Source organism: Triticum aestivum, chromosome 1D (genome assembly GCF_018294505.1).
Source record: "Triticum aestivum cultivar Chinese Spring chromosome 1D, IWGSC CS RefSeq v2.1, whole genome shotgun sequence".
NCBI classification, from domain to species: Eukaryota; Viridiplantae; Streptophyta; class Magnoliopsida; order Poales; family Poaceae; genus Triticum; species Triticum aestivum.
The window spans coordinates 388,556,267-388,566,654 of record NC_057796.1 but is presented as its reverse complement, the minus strand read 5'-3'; positions in this window follow the sequence as shown (position 1 = coordinate 388,566,654).

The window sequence follows — 10,388 nt, the reverse complement described above, 5'->3', positions numbered from 1 at the left end:
TGGGTATATCTACTTGATGAAACATAAGTCTGAAACATTTGAAAAGTTCAAAGAATTTCAGAGTGAAGTGGAAAATCATCGTGACAAGAAAATAAGGTTTCTACGATCTGATCGCGGAGACGAATATTTGAGTTACGAGTTTGGTCTTCAATTAAAACAATGTGGAATAGTTTCACAAATTCGTGCCACCTGGAACACCACAGTACAATGGTGTGTCCGAACATCATAACCGTACTTTATTGGATATAGTGCAATCTATGATGTTTCTTACCGATTTACCACTATCGTTTTGCGGTGATGCATTAGAGACAGCTGCATTCACGTTAAATAGGGCACCATCTAAATCCGTTGAGACGACACCATATGAACTGTGGTTTGGCAAGAAACCAAAGTTGTCGTTTCTTAAAGTTTGGGATTGCAATGCTTATAAGAAAAAGTTTCATCCTGATAAGCTCAAACCCAAATCAGAGAAATGTGTCTTCATAGGATACCCAAAGGAGACAGTTGGGTACACCTTCTATCACAGATCTGAAGGCAAGATATTCGTTGCTAAATTTGGATCCTTTCTAGAGAAGGAGTTTCTCTCGAAAGAAGTGAGTGGGAGGAAAGTATAACTTGATGAGGTAACTGTACCTGCTCCCTTATTGGAAAGTAGTTCATCACAGAAACCGGTTCCATTGACTCCTACACCAATTAGTGAGGAAGCTAATGATGATGATCATGTAACTTCAGATCAAGTTACTACCGAACCTCGTAGGTCAACCAGAGTGAGATCCACACCAGAGTGGTACGGTAATCCTATTCTGGAGGTCATGTTACTTGACCATGACGAACCTACGAACTATGAGGAAGCGATGATGAGCCCAGATTCCGCGAAATGGTTTGAGGCCATGAAATCTGAGATGGAATCCATGTATGAGAACAAAGTATGGACTTTGATTGACTTGCCCAAATGATCGGCGAGCCATTGAGATTAAATGGATCTTCAAGAGGAAGACGGACGCTGATAGTAGTGTTACTATCTACAAAGCTAGAATTGTCGCAAAAGGTTTTCGACAAGTTCAAGGTGTTGACTACGATGAGAGTTTCTCACTCCTATCTACGCTTAAGTCTGTCCGAATCATGTTAGCAATTGCCGCATTTTATGAAATCTGGCAAATGGATAAACAAAACTGCATTCCTTAATGGATTTATTAAAGAAGAGTTGTATATGATGCAACCAGAAGGTTTTGTCGATCCTAAAGGTGTTAACAAAATGTGCAAGCTCCAGCGATCCATCTATGGACTGGTGCAAGCATCTCGGAGTTGGAATATACTCTTTGATGAGTTGATCAAAGCATATAGTTTAATACAGACTTGCGGTGAAGCCTGTATTTACAAGAAAGTGAGTGGGAGCACTACATGTTGGGGATCGTAGCAGAAATTAAAATTTTCTATGCATCACCAAGATCAATCTATGGAGTTTACTAGCAACGAGAGGGGAGGAGTGCATCTACATACCCTTGTAGATCGCGAGCGGAAGCGTTCAAGAGAACGGGGTTGATGGAGTCGTACTCGTCGTGATCCAAATCACTGATGATCCAAGCGCCGAACAGACGGCACCTCCGCGTTCAACACACATACGGAGCGGTGACGTCTTCCACGCCTTGATCCAGCAAGGAGGAGGGAGAGGTTGAGGAAGAAGGACCCAACAGCAGCACGACAGCGTGGTGGTGGTGGAGTGACAGTTCTCCGGCAGGGCTTCGCCAAGCACACGCGGAGGAGGAGAGGTGTTGGGGAGGGGAGGGGCTGCGCCTTGGGAAAGGTATGGCTGCCCTTCCACCCCTCCACTATATATAGGGGCAAGGGAGAGGGGGGCCGGCCCCTTCAGATCCCATCTGGTGGGAGGGGCGGCGGCCAGGGGAAGGTGGCTTGCCCCCCAAGCAAGGGGGGCGCCCCCCTTTAGGGTTTCCCCCAAACCCTAGGCGCATGGGCCCTAGGGGGTTGGCGCCCAGCCCACTAAGGGCTGGTTCCCTTCCACCTACAGCCCATAAGGCCCTCCGGGGCAGGTGGACCCTCCCGGTGGACCCCCGGAACCCCTCCGGTGGTCCCGGTACAATACCGGTATACCCCCGAATATTTCCGGTGACCGTATGGTGACTTCCCATATATAAATCTTTACCTCCGGACCATTCCGGAACTCCTCGTGACGTCCGGGATCTCATCCGGGACTCCGAACAACATTCGGTAATCACATACAAACCTTCCTTATAACCCTAGCGTCATCGAACCTTAAGTGTGTAGACCCTACGGGTTCGGGAATCATGCAGACATGACCGATACACCTCTCTAGCCAATAACCAACAGCGGGATCTGGATACCCATGTTGGCTCCCACATGTTCCACGATGATCTCATCAGATGAACCATGATGTCAAGGATTCAAGCAATCCCGTATACAATTCCCTTTGTCAATCGGTACGTTACTTGCCCGAGATTCGATCGTCGGTATCCCAATACCTCGTTCAATCTCGTTATCGGCAAGTCACTTTACTCGTTCCGTAATGCATGATCCCGTGACTAACTACTTAGTCACATTGAGCTCATTATGATGATGCAATACCGAGTGGGCCCAGAGATACCTCTCCGTCATACGGAGTGACAAATCCCAGTCTCGATCCGAGCCAACCCAACAGACACTTTCGGAGATACCTGTAGTGCACCTTTATAGCCACCCAGTTACGTTGTGACGTTTGGTACACCCAAAGCATTCCTACGGTATCCGAGAGTTGCACGATCTCATGGTCTAAGGAAATGATACTTGACATTAGAAAAGCTTTAGCAAACGAACTACATGATCTAGTGCTATGCTTAGGATTAGGTCTTGTCCATCACATCATTCTCCTAATGATGTGATCCCGTTATCAATGACATCCAATGTCCATGGTCAGGAAACCGTAACCATCTATTGATCAATGAGCTAGTCAACTAGAGGCTCACTAGGGACATGTTATGGTCTATGTATTCACATATGTATTACGATTTCCGGATAACACAATTAAAGCATGAACAATAGACAATTATCATGAACAAGGAAATATAATAATAACCATTTTATTATTGCCTCTAGGGCATATTTCCAACAGTCTCCCACTTGCACTAGAGTCAATAATCTAGTTACATTGTGATGAATCGTACACCCATAGAGTTCTGGTGTTGATCATGTTTCGCTCGTGGAAGAGGTTTAGTCAACGGATCTGCGACATTCAAATCCGTATGCACTTTACAAATATCTATGTCTCCATTTTGAACATTTTCACGAATGGAGTTGAAGCGACGCTTGATGTGCCTGGTCTTCTTGTGAAACCTGGGCTCCTTGGCAAGGGCAATAGCTCCAGTGTTGTCACAGAAGAGAGTCATCGGCCCCGATGCATTGGGAATAACTCCTAGGTCGGCAATGAACTCCTTCATCCAGATTGCTTCATGTGCTGCCTCCGAGGCTGCCATGTACTCCGCTTCACATGTAGATCCCGCCACGACGCTTTGCTTGCAACTGCACCAGCTGACTGCCCCACCATTCAAAATATACATGTATCCGGTTTGTGACTTAGAGTCATCCAGATCTGTGTCGAAGCTAGCATCGACGTAACCCTTTACGACGAGCTCTTCGTCACCTCCATAAACGAGAAACATATCCTTAGTCCTTTTTAGGTACTTCAGGATGTTCTTGACCGCTGTCCAGTGTTCCATACCGGGATTACTTTGGTACCTTCCTACCCAACTTACGGCAAGGTTTACATCAGGTCTGGTACACAACATGGCATACATAATAGACCCTATGGCCGAGGCATAGGGGACGCCACTCATCTTTTCTCTATCTTCTGCCATGGTCGGGCATTGAGCCGTGCTCAATCTCACACCTTGCAATATAGGCAAGAACCCCTTCTTGGACTGATCCATATTGAACTTCTTCAATATCTTGTCAAGGTATGTGCTTTGTGAAAGACCTATGAGGCGTCTCGATCTATCTCTATAGATCTTGATGCCTAATATGTAAGCAGCTTCTCCAAGGTCCTTCATTGAAAAACACTTATTCAAGTAGGCCTTTATACTTTCCAAGAATTCTATATCATTTCCCATCAAATAGTATGTCATCCACATATAATAAGAGAAATGCTACAGAGCTCCCACTCACTTTCTTGTAAACACAGGCTTCTCCATAAGTCTGCGTAAACCCAAACGCTTTGATCATCTCATCAAAGCGAATGTTCCAACTCCGAGATGCCTGCACCAGCCCATAGATTGAGCGCTGGAGCTTGCATACTTTGTCAGCATTCTTAGGATCGACAAAACCTTCCGGCTGCATCATATACAATTCTTCCTTAAGGAAGCTGTTAAGGAATGCCGTTTTGACGTCCATTTGCCATATTTCATAATCGTAGAATGCGGCAATTGCTAACATGATTCGGACGGACTTCAGCTTCGCTACGGGTGAGAAGGTCTCATCGTAGTCAACTCCTTGAACTTGTCGATAACCCTTAGCGACAAGTCGAGCTTTATAGATGGTAACATTTCCATCCGCTTCCGTCTTCTTCTTAAAGATCCATTTATTTTCTATTGCTTGCCGATCATCGGGCAAGTCTGTCAAAGTCCATACTTTGTTTTCATACATGGATCCTATCTCGGATTGCATGGCTTCAAGCCATTTGTTGGAATCTGGACCCACCATTGCTTCTTCATAGTTCGAAGGTTCACCGTTGTCCAACAACATGATTTCCAGGACAGGGTTGCCGTACCACTCTGGTGCGGAACGTGTCCTTGTGGACCTACGAAGTTCAGTGGTAACTTGATCATGATCGTCATCATTAACTTCCTCTCTAGTCGGTGCAGGCACCACAGAAACATTTTCTTGTGCTGCGCTACTTTCTGGTTCGAGAGGGGTCATCTCATCAAGTTCCACTTTCCTCCCACTTACTTCTTTCGAGAGAAACTCTTTCTCCAGAAAGGACCCGTTCTTGGCAACGAAGATCTTGCCTTCGGATCTGAGGTAGAAGGTATACCCAATGGTTTCCTTAGGGTATCCTATGAAGACACATTTTTCCGACTTGGGTTCGAGCTTTTTAGGTTGAAGTTTCTTGACATAAGCATCGCATCCCCAAACTCTAAGAAACGACAGCTTAGGTTTCTTTCCAAACCATAATTCATACGGTGTCGTCTCAACGGATTTCGACGGAGCCCTATTTAAAGTGAATGCGGCAGTCTCTAAAGCATAACCCCAGAATGATAGCGGTAGATCGGTAAGAGACATCATAGATCGCACCATATCCAATAGAGTGCGATTACGACGTTCGGATACACCATTACGCTGAGGTGTTCCAGGCGGCGTGAGTTGTGAAACAATTCCACATTTCCTTAAGTGTGTGCCAAATTCGTGACTCAAATATTCCCCTCCATGATCTGATCGTAAGAACTTTATTTTCCTGTCACGTTGATTCTCAACCTCACTCTGAAATTCCTTGAACTTTTCAAAGGTCTCAGACTTGTGTTTCATTAAGTAGACATACCCATATCTACTCAAGTCATCAGTGAGGGTGAGAACATAACGATAGCCACCGCGAGCCTCAACGCTCATTGGACCGCACACATCAGTATGTATGATTTCCAATAAGTTGGTTGCTCGCTCCACTGTTCCGGAGAACGGAGTCTTGGTCATTTTGCCGATGAGGCATGGTTCGCACGTGTCAAATGATTCATAATCAAGAGACTCCAAAAGTCCATCTGCATGGAGTTTCTTCATGCGTTTGACACCAATGTGACCAAGGCGGCAGTGCCACAAGTATGTGGGATTATCATTATCAACCTTACATTTCTTGGCATTCACACTATGAATATGTGTAACATCACGTTCGAGATTCATTAAGAATAAACAATTGACCAGCGGGGCATGACCATAAAACATATCTCTCATATAAATAGAACAACCATTATTCTCGGATTTAAATGAGTAGCCATCTCGCATTAAACGAGATCCAGATACAATGTTCATGCTCAAAGCTGGCACTAAATAACAATTATTGAGGTTTAAAACTAGTCCCGTAGGTAAATGTAGAGGTAGCATGCCGACGGCGATCACATCGACCTTGGAACCATTCCCGACGCGCATCGTCACCTCATCCTTCGCCAGTCTCCGCTTATTCCGCAGCTCCTGCTTTGAGTTACAAATATGAGCAACCGCACCGGTATCAAATACCCAGGAGCTACTACGAGCGCTGGTTAGGTACACATCTATAACATGTATATCACATATAACTTTGGTATTGCCGGCCTTCTTATCCGCTAAGTACTTGGGGCAGTTCCGCTTCCAGTGACCGTTTCCCTTGCAATAAAAGCACTCACTCTCAGGCTTGGGTCCATTCTTTGTCTTCTTCCCGGCAGCTTGCTTACCGGGCGTGGCAACTCCCTTGCCGTCTTTCTTGAAGTTCTTCTTACCCTTGCCTTTCTTGAACTTAGTGGTTTTATTCACCATCAACACTTGATGTTCCTTTTTGATCTCCACCTCCGCTGATTTCAGCATTGAATATACCTCAGGTATGGTCTTTTCCATCCCCTGCATATTGAAGTTCATCACAAAGCTCTTGTAGCTAGGTGGGAGCGACTGAAGGATTCTGTCAACGACCGCGTCATTCGGGAGATTAACTCCCAGCTGAGACAAGCGGTTGTGCAACCCAGACATTTTGAGTATGTGTTCGCTGACGGAATTATTCTCCTCCATCTTACAACTGTAGAACTTGTCGGAGACTTCATATCTCTCGACCCGGGCATGAGCTTGGAAAACCATTTTCAGCTCTTGGAACATCTCATATGCTCCGTGCTGCTCAAAACGCTTTTGGAGCCCCGGTTCTAAGCTGTAAAGCATGCCGCACTGAACCAGGGAGTAATCATCACTACGTGACTGCCAGGCGTTCAGAACGTCTTGAGTTGCTGGGAAAACAGGTGCATCACCTAGCGGTGCTTCAAGGAAATATGCTTTCTTGGCAGCTACGAGGATAATCCTCAGGTTACGGACCCAGTCCATGTAGTTGCTACCATCGTCTTTCAGCTTGGTTTTCTCTAGGAACGCGTTGAAGTTGAGGGCAACATTAGCGTGAGCCATTTGATCTACAAGACATATTGTAAAGGTTTTTAGACTAAGTTCATGATAATGAAGTTCATCTAATCAAATTATCAACGAACTCCCACTCAGACAGACATCCCTCTAGTCATCTAAGTGATACATGATCCGAGTCAACTAGGCCGTGTCCGATCATCACGTGAGACGGACTAGTCATCATCGGTGAACATCTTCATGTTGATCGTATCTGCTATACGACTCATGTTCGACCTTTCGGTCTCTTGTGTTCCGAGGCCATGTCTGTACATGCTAGGCTCGTCAAGTCAACCTAAGTGTATTGCATGTGTAAATCTGGCTTACACCCGTTGTATGCGAATGTTAGAACCTATCACACCCGATCATCACGTGGTGCTTCGGAACAACGAACCTTCGCAACGGTGCATAGTTAGGGGGAACACTTTCTTGAAATTTTAGCGAGGGATCATCTTATTTATGCTACCATCGTTCTAAGCAAATAAGATGTAAAACATGATAAACATCACATGCAATCAAATAGTGACATGATATGGCCAATATCATTTTGCTCCTTTTGATCTCCATCTTCGGGGCGCCATGTTCATCATCGTCACCGGCATGACACCATGATCTCCATCATCGTGTCTTCATGAAGTTGTCTCGCCAACTATTGCTTCTACTGCTATGGCTAACGGTTAGCAATAAAGTAAAGTAATTACCTGACGTTCCAGTTGACACGCAGGTCATAAATAAATTAAGACAACTCCTATGGCTCCTGCCGGTTGTCATACTCATCGACATGCAAGTCGTGATTCCTATTACAAGAACATGATCAATCTCATACATCACATATATCATTCATCACATCCTTCTGGCCATATCACATCACATGACACTTGCTGCAAAAACAAGTTAGACGTCCTCTAATTGTTGTTGCAAACTTTTACGTGGCTGCTATAGGTTTCTAGCAAGAACGATTCTTACCTATGCCAAAACCACAACGTGATATGTCAATTTCTATTTACCCTTCATAAGGACCCTTTTCATCGAATCCGATCCGACTAAAGTGGGAGAGACAGACAACCGCTAGCCACCTTATGCAACTAGTGCATGTCAGTCGGTGGAACCTGTCTCACGTAAGCGTACGTGTAAGGTCAGTCTGGGCCGCTTCATCCCACGATGCCGCCGAATCAAGATAAGACTAGTAACGACAAGTAAATTGACAAAATCGACGCCCACAACAACTTGTGTTCTACTCGTGCATAGAAACTACGCATAGACCTAGCTCATGATGCCACTGTTGGGGATCGTAGTAGAAATTAAAATTTTCTACGCATCACCAAGATCAATCTATGGAGTTTACTAGCAACGAGAGGGGAGGAGTGCATCTACATACCCTTGTAGATCGCGAGCGGAAGCGTTCAAGAGAACGGGGTTGATGGAGTCGTACTCGTCGTGATCCAAATCACCGATGATCCAAGCGCCGAACGGACGGCACCTCCGCGTTCAACACACGTACGGAGCGGTGATGTCTCCCACGCCTTGATCCAGCAAGGAGGAGGGAGAGGTTGAGGAAGAAGGCTCCAACAGCAGCACGGCGGCGTGGTGGTGGTGGAGTGACAGTTCTCCGGCAGGGCTTCGTCAAGCACACGCGGAGGAGGAGAGGTGTTGGGGAGGGGAGGGGCTGCGCCTTGGGAAAGGTATGGCTGCCCTCCCACCCCTCCACTATATATAGGGGCAAGGGAGAGGGGGGCCGGCCCCTTCAGATCCCATCTGGTGGGAGGGGCGGCGGCCAGGGGAAGGTGGCTTGCCCCCCAAGCAAGGGGGGGGCGCCCCCCTTTAGGGTTTCCCCCAAACCCTAGGCGCATGGGCCCTAGGGGGGTTGGCGCCCAGCCCACTAAGTGTTGGTTCCCTTCCACCTACAGCCCATAAGGCCCTCCAGGGCAGGTGGACCCTCCCGGTGGACCCCGGAACCCCTCCGGTGGTCCCGGTACAATACCGGTATACCCCCGAATATTTCCGGTGACCGTATGGTGACTTCCCATATATAAATCTTTACCTCCGGACCATTCCAGAACTCCCTGTGACGTCCGGGATCTCATCCGGGACTCCGAACAACATTCGGTAATCACATACAAACCTTCCTTATAACACTAGCGTCATCGAACCTTAAGTGTGTAGACCCTACGGGTTCGGGAATCATGCAGACATGACCGAGACACCTCTCTAGCCAATAACCAACAGCGGGATCTGGATACCCATGTTGGCTCCCACATGTTCCACGATGATCTCATCGAATGAACCATGATGTCGAGGATTCAAGCAATCCCGTATACAATTCCCTTTGTCAATCGGTACGTTACTTGCCCGAGATTCGATCGTCGGTATCCCAATACCTCGTTCAATATCGTTACCGGCAAGTCACTTTACTCGTTCCGTAATGCATGATCCTGTGACTAACTACTTAGTCACATTGAGCTCATTATGATGATGCAATACCGAGTGGGCTCAGAGATACCTCTCCGTCATACGGAGTGACAAATCCCAGTCTCGATCCGAGCCAACCCAACAGACACTTTCGGAGATACCTGTAGTGCACCTTTATAGCCACCCAGTTACGTTGTGACGTTTGGTACACCCAAAGCATTCCTACGGTATCCGGGAGTTGCACGATCTCATGGTCTAAGGAAATGATACTTGACATTAGAAAAGCTTTAGCAAACGAACTACACGATCTAGTGCTATGCTTAGGATTAGGTCTTGTCCATCACATCATTCTCCTAATGATGTGATCCCGTTATCAATGACATCCAATGTCCATGGTCAGGAAACCGTAACCATCTATTGATCAACGAGCTAGTCAACTAAAGGCTCACTAGGGACATGTTATGGTCTATGTATTCACATATGTATTACGATTCCCGGATAACACAATTAAAGCATGAACAATAGACAATTATCATGAACGAGGAAATATAATAATAACCATTTTATTATTGCCTCTAGGGCATATTTCCAACACTACAACATTTCTGATAAGTACATGTGAATGACATATTGTTGATCGGAAATAATGTAGAATTATTCTGCAAAGCATAAAGGAGTGTTTGAAAGGAGTTTTTTCAAAGAAAGACCTCAGTGAAGCTGCTTACATATTGAGCATCAAGATATATAGAGATAGATCAAAACGCTTGATAAGTTTTTTCAATAAGTACATACCTTGACAAGATTTTGAAGTAGTTCAAAATGGAACAGTCAAAGAAAGAGTTCTTGCCTGTGTTACA